The sequence below is a fragment of the Onychostruthus taczanowskii genome, unplaced genomic scaffold (genome assembly GCF_017590055.1).
Source record: "Onychostruthus taczanowskii isolate IOZ18803 unplaced genomic scaffold, ASM1759005v1 scaffold27, whole genome shotgun sequence".
Lineage (NCBI taxonomy): Eukaryota > Metazoa > Chordata > Aves > Passeriformes > Passeridae > Onychostruthus > Onychostruthus taczanowskii.
This window is the reverse complement of record NW_024500017.1, coordinates 5,253,155-5,269,320: the sequence shown is the minus strand read 5'-3', so window position 1 is coordinate 5,269,320 and position 16,166 is coordinate 5,253,155. Positions and strand designations below refer to the sequence as shown.

Sequence of the window (16,166 nt, the reverse complement as noted above, 5' to 3'; positions counted from 1 at the left end):
TCCGCCGCCTGACGGGCGGGGCGGCGGGAGCGGCTCCGCCCCCGCTCGCTGCCAGGGCGGCTGAGGCAGCGGCCGCGCTGTCCGCGCTCGCCGCGCTCCCGCCCCGGGGCAGCGCCGCGCCGGGAGGATGCGAGTGGGCGCCGCGGGGCGAGGCGAGGGCGCGGGCGGCCGCGGCGTTGGGAGCTCCCGGCCCATCCGCCGCCCCCCCGCCCCGAAAGAAGTGCAGTAGTTTGTGTAGCGCAAGATGGCGGCGCGGCCGTGAGCGCAGGCGGCGGGCGGGCGGCGGCGCGGGCTGAGGGGGCGAGGCGGAGCGGCGCCGGCAGGTAGGGACTCGCTGAGGGGGGCTCTCGGCGCCGGGAGGCGGGAGGGTGACCCGCTGCCCGGGGAGGCGCGCCCTGCGCCCGCCCCCGCTTCCCCCGGGAGCGGGCCGGGCGCTCCTCCGGTGGGGACGGGACAGCGCTGCCGCCCCGGAGCGGGGGCGGCTCCCGGGCAGCGGGGGCCGGGGACGGCGCCCGCGGGGTGGGCGCGGTGGGGCGGCCGCGCCCTCCCGCCTCCCCATTGTCTGGCGGCGGCGCTGCCCCCGCGGCCGGGGGTCATCGCCCGTCGGGCGGCGGGCTCGTGGAGGCAGAGCCGTGGCATCCCTTGAAAGCGGACTGTGCGTGCCCCCCGACCCGGCCCGCAGTGGGGTCAAATCCCTCCGAGGACGAACTCCTCTCCCAATCCTTCCTTCCTCCACCCCGTGCCGGGAGCCTGCACGGGCTTTGGTCGCCTCAGGGCGGAGGAAAATTCTGACTTGTGAGTCAGAAAAGAGAAGCAAGAAGTTCAGTCGCGGTGCACCCAGAGGAGCCGGCGAGTTCCTGCCCGCTGTCACCGCTGGCCGCTAGGAGGACGGACGGACGGACGGACGGACTGACAGACTGACGGCAGGCAGCGAGCCATGAAGTTCTGGCTCCAGAGTTATCTTGCATCCCGTGGCGTTGCGGTGCGGGGGCGAGCAAGAAGGAGCAGTACAGTGTATGTGCAGGCAAAGTTGGGGAAGATGTCTGGTTTACTCCTCCGGGGGTGCCTGGGTTTTGGGTGCGTTCTGATGCTCAGCTCTCCCCTATACCAGGATGTGCAGCACTGGAAACCAACACCAACTTCAATAAACCATGTAATGGAGGCAGTTCTGGATTTCTGAAAGGGCTCAGAGTATCTGCAGTAGTGAGTGTTATCTGGTAGGTACTTGCACTTTATTCCTGAGCTGCATGGTAGGTTAAATAGTTAATGGAAAGATGGGGAAGTTTACTGTGTAGAAAGTGTAATGTAAAATAGCAAAGACTGAGATGTCTTGATCTGCAAGCGGGCATAGGTGCCACTTACTCTTAAAATAAGACATATTCAGAGAGTATATTGAGCATTTCAAAGTGCATATAAGCATTGTGTAAATAGTGGATTTTGTTATGAAACTTGGTACATGAAAACAAATATTCCCTCAAACATAGGAATGAGAGGGGAATTTTAAAAGCTGTGCTGTTGGTTTCCAGCAGCAGTCTGTTTTTTGTTTTTATTCAGAAGGATTTCATGCCAAAAAAAAGAAAGCTTGTGAGTACTTACAGAAACCCTGTTTAAAACAACCTGTGTCATGTAGGCTAGAGGACTGCCCTAAATTAAGACCTCTTGGAGCAAAAATGCATAATTTAGAAACCCTTTTGTTACTTTCTTTAAACATTGCCAGCAAGGCAGTCAGTTCCGCTGGTGGTGTTAAATGAATTCCCCTGAGCGGATTAGAAGTAGATGCCATTTTGTATAACTGAAATTATTTGCTTTTAAATTTAGGCTAGTGGTTCTTGTATCTTGGCTAGACAGAAAAGCCCTCTGCTATGATATTTGGATAACGTTTACTAGGATTGTCCCCAAACTTGGCTTGGGGAAACATAGTACTTTGAGGTAGAGGTTTCCTTTGTGAGGCTTACTTTTCTACTTTCCTAATGTTTCTTATGGCTCTGTTCTGGATTGTTTGGTCTCTTGCAACACCTTTCTTGATGTGAGTGCTTTAGCTGGATCCAGTGTCCTGATATCTAGCCTTAACTGCTGTTGTTTATAACTGTTGTTTGTTACAGGAATAGACAATATTTATCACAAAGTTTGTCATGACACCTTTGGAGTCTTAGAGCTGTGTGTTGAACAGTTCTCCCTTTTGTAGATTCTCCACACTGAAGAATTTCTGTCAAATAATGGACTTTGTAATACTGCTAGGATTCCTTTTGTTCCTAATGTACCCAGAAGGCTGTTTCTTGTCTTTTGCTTCACTGGGCCGTCTGTAGCATTTCAGTTAAGCTTATTGCTGTGGCTCAGATTTACCCCTGGGTTTCCCACGATTTGTTTATAAGTAGTCTGAGGGAAAGGTTTAACTTTTGGGTTAACTTTCTCATCTAGTTGTGATTGGTGACCCATTTGTTTGTATGTAACTTTAGAAGAGTCTTGTTTGAAAAACAGTTGTTCATCTTTGGAGTGAGATTCTTTCCTTACATCTGAGTTCAGGATTTTTTGCAGCTTTATGAAGCTGGAATTTTTAAAGAACTAAGTACACATTACCTGTGGGTTTTTTTTGTTTGTGAATAATAAATACAACTGAGGCACAATCACTTGCAGCTAAGCTATGACTAACCTTTATTTTGGCGATCAGTTTCTCTTTACTTACCAAGCTGAGGTCTAGTAAAGATTTCACAGTATCAAATTCAGAATTTTTATGTTTTCTAATTTTTATAAATCCTGAGCTTGCTGTAAAATTCTCAGAACGATCAGTTAAAATCCTGTGTGATAACAGTCTTGGAGTCATGGCGTGAGGGAGTGTTCTGAACATTTTTAGCTGAGTGCATGGACATGCTGTTCTCTTCTGTATGTAAATAGTCAATATTCCCTCTCCTTGTGCTTTAGATGCAGGGTCATTGATCCATAAATGTCCAAGATGGTTTGCTTCTGAGTTGTCAGGGACTTGTAAACAAGTGATGCAATTTTCAGTTTAGTCCCATTTTCCCTTTTGTTTGCTTCCTATGTCCTAAATAGGCAGCAGTAGTGAGTGTAGCATTCCACTTGTGTAGCTCCCCACTACCTGTCAGTAGTGTCACCTTTGCTGAATATACACCTCTAAGAATACAATTTTCTGTTTTTATTTAATTTTCTAATATTGTCAAATTAGGCATTAAAGGGATGTGACTCCTTATGTTTTCAGCATTATTAGTTCTGTTAATTCTAATTTGCTGTCTTTTATTCCAATTCATCTTTTCTCTTTTTTCTCTCTTTTCTCTTTTTTCTCTTTTTTAGCTTTTTTCTCTTGTTTCTCTTTTTTCTCTTTTTTTTTTTTTTTTTTTTTTTTTTTTTTTTTTTTTTTTTTTTTTTTTTTTTTAATTTTCATGGCTAGTTGAGGACTTTCCCAAATAGTCAAACCATTTTGCTGCATAAACAGTTCTTTATTTTTCTGTGGAGGTGGAAGCCACCAAAATGATACATTTCCTTATCCTGTACCAACCAGATGGCATTTCATAATTCTATGCCTTGCACCACTTTCACTGATGGTTCACTTCCAGTTCTGCGGTCTTTCTGTCAAGGAACTGGATGGCACTTCAGGGGGTCCACTCAGGTCTTTATCATGTCCTTCAGAGTTCAGTGAACTGTAATGTATTTCTTAGAACAGTGCCTGTCCTATCAGTAGATTCTTTCTAACCGGCTTCAGAGATCAGCCCAAACTGAGAAAAAGTCGGCTATTGTCACTTGTTAGAAGGTGTGTACCACTCTGTTATCCTTCAGAGCTTTGAGATCATAGGAGATGTTACAGTTCAGTATCATTCACTGTAAAAGAGTATAATCTAAAGGGGCAGAACATAGCCTACATTTATTGCACCATTAAGATTATAAGACATATTGTCATGGTAAAGCACAGAAGAGAGGAAAATTGCTGACGACTAAAGGAGGAGCAGATGTAGCGTGACTAGAGAACCTTCAGGAAAAATTGTAAAGAACTTTCAATACTGCTGCTGTTTGCACTTCTTAAAAGATCTAAAAGGTAGCAAAGAACTTAATGTTGCAAACATTCTTTAGCATAATCTCTTGTGCCTGACAGGTCTAAAGGAACTTTATGTATTCTACTTCAAAAGAACAGCTTGTGAATCATGTTTGGAGTCATTTAAGAAAGTGATTTTGGTGTTCTAGGTTTACTGCATGCAACTTGGCCTTCTCTGGTGGCGTTTTGCAGTATGCTGCTCACCTTCCTTGTCTAATGGTCTCACTAGGATTTGGAGGAACTTCACATGCTTGGAGGGGACCCACAGTTTGAAAGCATTGCTCAAGCAAGGCTTGAAGGCTGACAGTTTTGTTTAAAGAGTGGGCAGACAGAACTGTGTAATGAGGCGCGTGCAACGCCCGGCCCTCGCTGCTTGGCAAAGCAAATGCACCTCAGCAGACAGAAGGACAGAAATGAGCTTTTGAACTTTCTAATGGTTATGGTAAAAGCTCCACATGTTCAGTGCTCTGAATCTTCAAAGCGTCTTCAGACTACGGTTATTAGATGGAAAATAGCTGTTAGCTCACAATGAATTCTGTGAATGGCTAATCATAGAGATTTTAGGGCTTGAATCATTGTTTATAGGTTAGGACTGTGATTATTTTAACATTGTTTTAGCTTAGAAAGGTGCTAAGAACTTCATAGATGGAAGTGCATCCAAGGCATAGTCCATATAGTTCAAGGCAATCTTGGTAGCGGTCTCTAAGCTTGCCTTTCTTAAAGCTATGAAATAGATTAATGTACACAAAATATGGTACTGTGATTGCTTTCCTCCCTGTGTTAAAATGGAAAAACTTGGTTTGTATGTCAAAATTCTGTTGATTTTAAAACTCTTACTGGTTCTGTGCATGGGTGTAAGGGTCTGTCTTGGTAATTAGGTTAGTTGAGATCTAGGAATGTTGTATGTCTGAAAAAGAGTAAAGGGGAAACAGTGGGGAAGGAGTCAGGCAAGAACAGTTATTAACTACCTGAGTGTGGAAAACTGGAAGTAAAATGTTAGTTACAGCTGTATGCTTCCTCAAAACCTCCAGATTTCTAGTGAATCTTTAGAATACCTTCAAAATAGAAATATACTGCCTTTTTATACATGGATCAGATGGTCTCAGCAAATCAGTGGGAGCTGAGAGTGCTCTGCAAATCCAAGTTGTATCAGGAAGAGTTGGGCACTTGGCAGAAGTTGCCAAGTGAGTTTGATGGAGCAGGCATGAAAGGTCAGGAGTTCCTGTTTCTCAGCAGGATTTTCAGCAAGGTAAAATGAATTTGTAGATGCAGTGGAATTTTTGGAGGGTTCAGCACTGCACAGTGTTCAGCCTTGTTTGCTATGTTGAATAGTTAATGGTCCTCAGTCCTCCAGACTTCTCAGGGGGATCGGGTCTGACAAAAGATTCACCACACTTAGAGTGTCATGTGAGTTTGGGTATTTTGTTCATGGATCAGTTTGAGGAATTGATGCCCATACAAGATCCCTGCTGTCATTGTAGGTGTCTGCTTAAATGTGATGCAAACACACACAGCTTCACTACTTGTAGCTTATGAGTGTTTTTCAAATTTGACTTATTAATACATTTTACCTAAATTTTTGGAGGAATTAGTTGGTGAATAGAGAACTAATTTTTTATTGCATTAAAAGCAGTAATTTAGCACGGAAGAGACTACTTTTGGTGAGATTTTTTGTGAGATGCCTACAACTATGGGTGTTTATTAGTCCAGAACCATTCATTCTTGACAAGTAGCTTTCTTTTTCTTAAACTATTTCTTTGGTTCCTCCATGGGAAATATAAGGCCTTGCTAATATCAGCTGCTTGGATCTTTAGGGGGAAAGGAGGGAAGAGATGGGAGAAAAGAGTGGTATTGAAGAAGAGTAGGTTTACTCTTTCTACACATAGTAAAGAATTAATCACAAGCACACACCCTTAGAAGATTCATTAATCATTATACATTAAGTCCAGAGAGGGAAAAGTTTTACATCACTTTGTACACTGAAATTCAGATTCTTTGTTTTGAAAGCTTTCCTGTACATTGATATTTGCATGGATGGTGACAGTGTGAGCACCATACCCTGGTGTCACACTCACTGACAAAGTGGGGAATACTTCGACTGCAGTTTAAACCAGATGCATATGGGCAGAAGGTAGTTTTAAGTTTAGAATTTGCAGCTATATGCTGCTTTATATGAGTGACTATCCTATTTCCAGATGTAATGCTCAATTACAGATAGTAATTACTATCTGTGAATTACTGAACAGTAGCCCTCTTCTTCGCCAGGCAACGTTTAAGCCCTGTTGCTGCAGAGAGCTGGCGAGAGGCTGAGGGTGAGAGCTCACTGGAGGGTTAGGACTGAAGATTGCTTTGCACCAGAGCAGCTTCTTCAGCACTACTTCGTGTGGAAAGATTCAGTCATTTCCATCCAAAGCAATGAAATAAAAAGCTCAGTCAGCCATTTCATCTTGAGATACCCCGCCCTCCGAAACAAATATTAAAAAGAAAATGTAGGTTTGGGTCCATGCATATCCCACTAATTTCCACTGATTAAGTTGATGCTTGTAATAGGGGTCTAGACAGTCTGTGTTTTGCAAAATATCTTTTTAAAATTTTTGTAGAGAGAGTTACAAGATTTATGTAATCCCTTTGATATCATATTTAACCCAATAACAGCTTGAAAAGGAGTCTGATTAGCTTACCTTTGTCCTAGATTCAGTTTTAATATCTAATGTTTAAATGGAGGAGGGATTGATCTTTATTCTTAATGATTCGTGCAGCCTCAAAGCACAGTGGTTTCTAGTTGTGTGCTGCCTTTCCCACTGGGGGATGCAAACAAAAGAACAATAATTTCAGACTCCTCCTTCAGTTTCCAAGAGAACCTTAGCTGCTCAGGGATAGCTTTGAATTTTAAAAGCATCTTTCTTCCAAATTATGTATTGATTGCACACAAAATAGCAGTGCTCTAATATGCAATTTAAAACAAATGCATGATGGTGCTCATTTGTTTTTAATGCTGCTTTTTCCAGCAGAAAAACAAAAAGAGGGTTCTATTCCCATAAACCAGTCTTGCAAAATCCTTAAAAACATTTATTAGTCTAGACACAAAATATTCTCACCCAGCCTCAGCTTGACGATGACAAAAAAAAAAAAAAAAAAAAAAAAAGCAAGCTAATATTGTACTTGGCTGTCAAAAAAGGAAAAGAGGGAAAAAAAGAAAAAGCTTGCCCCAGGCTAGTGAACCAGTAACATTTTTCTGGGGCTGCTTACAACAACAGATGCATCTTACTCCCATGGGTTTCCAGGCCTGCCTATTTTCTATGCTAAACTTGGACACTCTTATAAACATTCTCTTTGAGTACCACACCCCAGCTGTATCCTGGGCTCTTCTGGTTTGGTTGATTTAATAATGATATCAGACATGTTCGTCTCACCTCTCCTGACCTGTCTTGCCCAGGTATCATTTAACTAATGCATTAATTCAAAACCAGTCCTAATATATGGAACCAGAATAATGGGAATAGGTGATTTGATCATAGCTTGAATCTGAACGTGGGGAGCCCTGATATAAACAATTTCTCCTAATTTTGAGTTGAATTTATGCTTTTGATAACTTTTGTCAATGGCAAGTGATTCTCGTTGTTTGATATTGAGGTAGTTTGCAAAGGTTGTTTTATAAAGGGATAAATTATATCAGGGATTGTTACTTCATCTCAACATACTCTCAGATTATTATTTTTTACTTCTGTCCCTTTTCTAGAAAACAGTGAATTATGCATATCTTGTTTTTCAGTTAATGATTAGTTCCTGTTTTTCTAAATTTATGTCTAAAATACATTTGATTTGGAAATTAAAACTTAATATGCACCTAAATTGCATAACATCTGTATTATGAAACTATTGTAAATATGTAGCATATCTCAGAGTACATTTATTTAAACGTGAATTTTTTTTTTAACCTACTGATTTGTGAGACAAATTATAATACATTTTAGTGCTCCCTAGAGTAAATTTATTGTTTCTATGATGACATATCCATGTCTGTTAAGATTTTAGCCCTGGCAGAGTTTATCTTTAAGTCTGAATTAGAGGTCTTACTCAGAAAAAAAAAAAAACTGTCCTGGTTTTTAAAGTTTGAGGCAGGAACTTCTGTCATCCAGGAAGTAATTTCTGCATTCACTCAGGGCAAATGTCTACAAAGTGAATTTCTGTGTATAAGGTTAACTACCAATAATTCAGTGTTTTCACTGAGAATTTCCAACTTAATTAAGTAAAAAAGTAATGACATGAACCAAAACTATCCATTATAATACTGATTTATTTTAAAGTCTTTTATTCCATTAGTAAAAACTTAGCTGTTTACAATTAGAACAGAACTTATGGCAGTAATTGGTGCTTTTAGTGATTATGTCTGGTTTAATGTCAGTAAATAAGATAGATGTTTCTCCTATGAGGGAATGTGTTCAGTGTGTTGTTGAAACATCAAATTAACAAAAACTTTCTGTTTAAAACTTACAGTCTAAATAATAGGTGTTTTAAACATAATACTGATTCTTTTCTTCCTTCCCCCCCAGGCTGTCATGCTATTTTGTGCTGTGTAATGTTTTTTAGGCTTTTCTGTTACCTCTTACATGTGCTTTTATCAACACATACAGTATTCCTTTAAAATTTTACTTTTAAATTTTACATTTAAATCAGTGAGAGTATGATTTTGACCCTAGGATATTTATGCAGCTTTAGGCTACCTATATTTTTTTAAAAGATACCTAATCTGTTTTTCTTATGGTGTTTAAATCTAATGCAAAAAATAAAAAAGCAGCTCCACAGCTACTAAAGTACAGTGTTTTAGTTAGTTCCATGTTTTCCACTTAAATCATGTTGTGCTAATTTTCCGCCGTTACTCTTGAGAGACACAAAGTGAAAGAGGGCAGTCTGTTTTCAGTGATCCTCTCTCTTACCTCCCTGCCAGGACTGAACATCGGGGGTTTGTGTTTCTCCTGCAGGGGTGACTCACACGACAGGCAGCTCCAGCAGAGCGGGGCAAAAGGTGCAGCCTCCAGCTTTCCTCAGCCAGTGGCTCCCGAACTGGAGATTGTCCTCGCCAGGGCACTGAGCAGTGGCGAGGGGGGTCATGTGTCTGGCACAGAGTAAGTGACAGAGGTCAGGTTCACAGTCAAAGTTTAAGGAATTAGCCTGGGAAACAGTGGAACAGGGAACCAGCCTGGGGAAAGACTTGTTGATTCTTCGCTGCTGCAGTGAAGGCCTTTGTTCAGGTGAGCTGGGAGCAGCGTGGGACTGCCGGGCGCCAGGTCCAGCAGTGCCTGGCAAGTGGAGCCAGTGAAATGCTGTAACTGCAAACCTGCTGTTCCCTGTGCCACGGGCCGAGATGCTTGTTCAGATCTGCTGACTCTGCCTTACCCCATGGTAACCTGAGTACACAGTCACCTCTCAGACTTCTGCAGTGTACCAGATTCATCTTTCCAATCCACACCTTGTACTTGAAAGCCTCTGTAGTCCCCTGTCTTTTACCTTTTTTGTCACTGGGCTGATAGGCAGCAAACAATGTTTATCCACTCTCTGGATAAATGATGGGGACATGGGGTGGGGGTGAGGGAATTGGTCTTGTCACACACAAGACATTATCTCCCACAGAAATCAGCGGGAGTATCTAAGGAGTACAGTACAGTACTCAGCAGGGGTGTGGAGTCACGTCACTGCTGCAAATAAAAATGCTTTGCTTTTCACAAAGGTTAACTTGGTACACAGTTGTATTTTACTAGATAATTGAGACCTGCAGAGAGTGTTTATGCAGGCAGCTTAGACTATCCTCTTTTTTCTTTGTTATCTTATTGGAGGCCTCAAAATCCTGAGGAGAAACATTAGAGTAGAAGGGTCTTTTGAAGATCGTCTAGTTAAGCATCCTGCTCAAAGCAAAGTTATCTGTGATGGTAGATAAGGTTGTTCAGGGTCTTGCCAAGTTTTAAAACTTGCAAGGATGGAAAAATCCCAAGCAGATTTTTACAAACTCTCCAGACAACTGGTTACAATTCCTCACCAGTGCTGAAGTGCTGTTGCTCCACCATCACTATGCCCCTAAAGTGATCTGCAGCAGTCACAGAGCATGTTGGTGTTGCAAAGAAAGACAAGCCTGAGTGAGCTTGATAGTCTCACCCTGGTCCTGGCAGGGAATACTTGCACTTAGACCAAGTACTCTGAATGCAGAGACAGGGACTTACATGTTATATTTTGACTTGGGCTGTTCCATGACCAGCATTGTTTGGATCAGGTCAGAGAACATCCTGGAGAACTTCTATAAGATCAGCTGTACTTGCAAGCATGAACATAAGATTCTTCTGCATTTTTCCACTATGGAGGAGTATGCCAGTAGGGACTAGGTCAATTCTTTGTTGTGTCTGTTCTTATGTGATTCAGTTTGCAATTGTAAAGCTGTTACATACACTGGAAACATTCTGGAGCACCTTAAAAAGAACCTTATACCAGATCTGAAGTCAAATCTTTTGCATCCAAAGTGGAGATGCAAATCACGTGCCATTGAACATAAAGGACTTTTTATGCACTCTGCACTCCTTGGCCTTCTCACAAAATGGAAGCTGACCTGCAAGGCTGGGGGAGGCTTTAAGGAGGACATGAGGTAGGAAGCAAGCAGGTGGATCCAAGGCACACAGGAAAGGTTCTGAGCAAGCACATTTGAGCAAAAGCTCATAGTGGACTAAGTGTATCTCCAAGAGGAGATTCTAAGGAGCAGCTGAAGCCTTGAAAATATGCCTTGCAGTCTTCACCTTGACATGGGATTTGTGTAGGTCCATGCAGTAGGATTGATCTTGGTTGCTTTTCAATTGACACACCAAGTCTGTGCTTTTATTTCTCGTTCATAGAACACTGGTTCATACAAACACTGTGTTTATAAATTTGTTTCAAGTATTTTGGGATCCTTTACAAGTTATTTAAGTTATGGGTCTGTGTTCTGGTGTATGCATGTGTGGAGCATGTAGCAGTGTGTATTAGTGTCACCTGGTCAGTTCACTCCAAGCCACTGTTTTCAGTTTCTTACAATAGTTGAAATTAGACATTGTTTCTGTCTTGAGGCTGCTTTTATTCTTTGCTCATTGAGTTTTGGGGGAATATTAGCTGGGTCAAGAGTGAAATTAACAGAGTGAGGAGGGAAGCAAGGAGAGTAAGAAAGGCAATCTCCATGTAAAAGCCATATTATCTTTCTTTTCCTGAACAGCTCTGTGCCTCAGGGATTTGACATAGGAACTTGAAATTTGGCAAGGATCTGGCCTTGAGGTCTGAGAAATGCATTCCACTGTTAAAAGAAGAAGAAGAAGCAGAATTATGAGTCATAATATATCACTATCATTTTGTATCCAAGGTAGAATTTGCAGGATGTTTTATCACCTGCTCTTGATCATGCTTTTATTCCTGTCATGCACATCTGCAGACTGCTTTAAACCACCTATATTTAATGGATTCTCCTTCTCTGTCTATCTAGGTTCTTGTATTGTCATGCATCAGGGTAGTCCTTAACCTGCTGCTGCTCCTTGGGCTTCTGCAGATGCCACCGGCCTAGCAGAAGGTACAACAGCATTGGGAGCTGTAAACCCTGAGACCCAGTCCTACTTTGTAAGGGTAGAGTGCCACTAATACTCTCATTTGCTGCTGAGAAGTACCATTTTGAGTGGTGACAGCCAAATATTAATGAAAGCAGAACGCAGCCAATGTGAAATCTGGTTTCCAGTGTGGCCAGGGCTCGTCGTACACTGTGGAATCAGTGGAGGAGGGAGAGAGGAGAGCGAGACAATCTGTGCTGGGCTGTGTCACCTCGAAAGCGCGGGGGATCCTGCTCAGCACCAGCGATGACTCGGGAATGAGTTGGGCTGTCTAGCGAGGAGACCATCTGTAGGGCTGCAGCCTGGGTCTCTGGGGGAGCTCACAGTGTCAGGGGACATGAACTCCAGGAAGTCAAAGGAAGGTCTTGTACTTGCAGCACTGGACTAGGGCCTGGGAAAAGGGATGGCTCTAGAAATGTTTCATCTGGAAGAAAAAAAAAAGGCAGAATGAAGTTGAAAGGAGCATTTTGTGAAGTCATATGTGTGCCAGATTGTTTCGTTTTAAAGAAGGAAATCCAATGATAATAAAACCTTTTGTGTTGGTGTTTTGGAGAAACTTTTTTGATAAACAGTTTTTAAAATTAATAATTTCTCACTGTTCTACTTTTTTTAAAAGCCAACGTGAAACATTTGGAGGGTTGAATTAAATGTTTATTGAATGCAGAACACATTAAAATTTGTCTTCATGTCAGTAATTTGTTTCTTCGTCCTTTCTGTTTTGTATGTAACAGCACAGCAATTAAAATAAAATAGAGCTGTAACTATGCAAAGAAAAAAAAATCCCTGACTCTGCTGCCATTTTATTTGGTATGATAAGCATTTACACAAGTCTGATACTCACTTTCAATAATAGTCATGCAGAGATGTCTGACATTAGAAGCACTGAGTGCTCACAGTTGGAATTGGGCACTTCAGAGTCAATAAAATAAAGGTCTGTCTATGTGGGTGTAGCTGCCAGGGTGTCTGTATCACACAGAAAATTCCTGTCTGTGACTGAGGGGCAGAAACATGCACCATTCATGCTAAAGGTACCTCTTGGTCAGTGTACCCCTGGTTTTTGAGGTGTTTGGTCATTAGCTTTATATGGTCAGATACAGAACCTGGTTATGGCTTTCTCTATCAAAAGCAGGGGCACAAGTCCCTGTGCTCTCCTCAGAGGTACCTGGAGAATGTGCTGCAGTAGAGAAAGATAACGTCAGTCATTGAGCAGTCACTTCTGGCATGGAATTCTGACATTTACTTTCATGGAACTGTTTGTTACCCATTAAAACCAGCACTGAGAGGAAGTAACTGGAAAAGCCGAGTCACATGTCCTGTGGCAGGCTCCCTTCAGCCTCTGCTGGGCTTTGTGTCAGCTTCCCAGTGCTCCATCACGGGTCTGGCTTTGGCACAGCCTGGAGCTCTGCGTGGGCACTACAGTAGCTTTTGCTACTTGCCTCCCTCATTACCAGTCTAATGCTGCAAGGACCCTAAATGAGCCTTATCTTTGTAATACATGAGGACTTGCGCTGAAATCAGTTTGATAAGTTTCACTCCCGTGTTGGATTAGTACCAGACCTTATTTTAAAAGAGGAATCAAATGTAAATATTTCAGGATTAACAGACATGCAGCTTTATTTTGGAGTCATAAGCAGTAAGGCTCTTTGAACTTTGCAGATAAGGAACAAGTGAAGAAAATGGCACTGCAACAAAGTCTTTCACCCTTCTCACTGAGAGTCAGAGATCAGAGTGTATTAGCCTTCACTGAGCTCTGCAGAATAGTTTCTGACATAGATACATCTACTTTGAATAAAGGGTAGTAGAAGGAGGCTAAACAAAGGATCAACAACTGCATATTGTCATGGGTTCTAAGAAGGCAGCATTTTCTGTGTGAAGTGGTAGGCAATTTGTAATCTAGGTGGATTTAAAAGTTAGAAGCAGGTTCTGTTGCTTCATCTTCAGAGCTGCTCTCTGCATATCCTTAAAATCACATTACATGGGGCTGGATTTTTTTGGGCATGGTTTTCCTGCACACTGGATGGAAGTGTCATACAGCAGACAGGGAGCAATGCCTTTTCAGAAAGCATACACCCTGAACACACTGTGAATGTTTTATGTAAACTCATTTATTTTTCTTGCTGCATCAGGTACTCCTGTTTGGGGGAGGGAAGGAGGAAGTGAGTAAAAAATTTTTTCTGTAAGCAGGTTCATTCATGTCTGTCTTCTGTGGTCAACTCTATGTCTTTTCCTTCTCAAACTGTAATCAAATGGGCAGAAGGTTTCTGCTTCCATTTAGAAAATATTTATTTAAGTCTTCATACAAATCTGCTAAAGTTGTTTTTAAAGCATTTAAAGACAATTTTAAATGCTGAATCCCACTCTGGAAAGAATCGGTCTTAATATAATTTTTAATTAATTGGGATCGCTAACTGTTCATGTTTCTAAAGAGAGTGTCCTGAGAAATTTTCCTGCTGAAAGATAAAATACCAGGTTCTGGACTTTCAGAAAGTATGCCTGCACTTGCTGGTTTATGTTCCTAGAAAAACATTTGTTTTGTGGGCTGATTTGTTAGGAATATCAATTCTATGAAAATCTGAGATAAAATTACAGAGGGGGATGCAGTGTAAATAAAGTTTTTCTTCAGATTCCTTTATTAAAAAATGCTGCTTTTCACATAAATGCCTGGATTATTTAATTGCATACCAAATTACACAATACAATGTCAATATTCACAAGGAGGGATAAAAAGAGAAAATCTTTCAGAATATTTTGTCATATATTTGACTTTATGTATGTAAGGGACAAGTAGAAGCATTTGCTGACGTGATGACCTTCAGGAATCCATGGAATATGAAGGAAGTCTCAGTGGCCTAGAGACAGGCAAGCCCAAGACTGGGCACAAGACTGCCCAATCTTAACCAAGGGAAGTGCTTGAGCAGAGGAGAACACATAGTGAGTCTCAGGTCAGTTAGAGGGATCTTCATCCCCAGCCCAATACAGGAAGAACTTAGTAATAACAGTTGGTAAGAACCTCGAGAACTGTAACAAGGGTTACTTACAATTGGTTCCTAGAAGGGTCGATTTGGCAAAACCTCACTGTTACTTCATTTTTTTTGGAGTCATGGTGCAGAGTGTTGCAGATCTTACTGAAGTCAAGCTATGTGGCAAGGTCCCACACATTCCTGTAAGCAGAACAGGAGAGGTATTTTAGAGGAAATGAAGATTGCAAGGATGATGCATAATTGGTTGGATAAACTGCTCAACTGTGAATTTACATAATCCCCTGTTAAATTGAGAGAACATGTCAAGCAGGGTGCTACAGGTGGAATAATCACATTATCTCCAGGGAGGAGGGAACGGAGGTTTCTGTGAAGTCTGTAGAGGAAGGAAGGCTGGGAAGGGTTGCAGTCTCACTTTCTTGAGATTTTACTGAATACTCTTATAGTTCTTCATAGCCCTTAATTAAACAGGGTTTTGACATCACAACATCCTTCAAAAAATACACAGTGCAGTCAGAAGAACAGAGATGCACCTTTCTTTTTCTGAGACCTGTTTGCATCAAAGAAAAGTGTTGCTGTCTTGGTAAACAGAGGAGGGACACAATAATCTGCTTATGCACCATAAGCAAAACTGAAGCACAGCAGAGATGTGATACAGATTTAGCTACAAGCCTGCAGGTGCTGCAATTGCATGTAGACCTGTTAGCTAAAAGCCTGCAGGTGCTGCAATTGCATGTAGACCTGTTGGCTTACAGCACTGTGAACACTACTGGGTGCACGAGGAGACTGGAGAAGAACATTTATTGATTTGTTGAACAGGTTTTCCATTTTATTTCTTACTTCCAGCCTTTCCTTCAATATTTGCATGCTTCAATATTGCATGTCAGATCAAATGTTGCGTCTACTTGCACTCCAGGCCATCCCAGAATGGGACCCTTGGCAGGCACCTAAGCTCACTCAGACTGCCCTATGTATAGATCCTGTGTGCTGTGCTAGGGATGAGGTACTGTAGAGTACCACAATCACTTCTCAAAACACAACTTCAGCCAGCAAAACTAGATGTTAAGTTGCTTTTTAAAATAGCCATTTCTGGCATTTCTGAAATTTTACTCAAAATCACAGAAACATTAGGTAATACCACCCAGCTCTTGCCCCAGAGCATTGCTCAATGTTGTCTTGGCAGTTGTCTTCTCTTTTGTCAAGAGCCCTCCAGCCCCACAGAGAAGCAGCACAGTTAATAATGCTCTACCTCTTGTCCCTCGAGACACTGAGACAAATGGATCTGTTTAGCTTTGCTTCATGGTTCTCTCTCTGCGAAGAAAAATGAGGTGGCCTGCAATAGGTACTTTGTACATACATGAAAATAAATATCTTTTGCACTTCTGTGCTCAGTTTTACAGACTGCCACTATTAACTTGTGGAAGAAGGATATCTTTCTACTCCAGTACCATTAAATAATTGTCATCCTGGAATGATGATTACCCAAGATTTATTGAGCATTTTCAGTATCCTTAATACCATGTAACCATATCCTTG

At 41.9% G+C, this 16,166-nt stretch overlaps 1 protein-coding gene across 8 annotated transcripts in view; it reads left to right on the top strand.

Moving 5' to 3' along the window:
• Positions 1-188: 188 nt before the first annotated feature.
• The window catches only part of ZHX1 (zinc fingers and homeoboxes 1), a 30,973-nt gene continuing 14,995 nt past the window's right edge, over positions 189-16,166 (top strand). For 4 of the 8 annotated variants that reach the window (XR_005952901.1, XR_005952905.1, XR_005952906.1 and 1 more), the window contains exons 1-2: positions 493-1,014; positions 1,112-1,217. The gene's annotated coding sequence lies outside the window, so the exon portion shown is untranslated. Of the gene's footprint in view, positions 324-492; positions 1,218-9,024; positions 9,169-16,166 lie in introns of those variants that run through there. The other 4 variants (XR_005952900.1, XR_005952903.1, XR_005952904.1 and 1 more) reach the window with 4 other exon arrangements.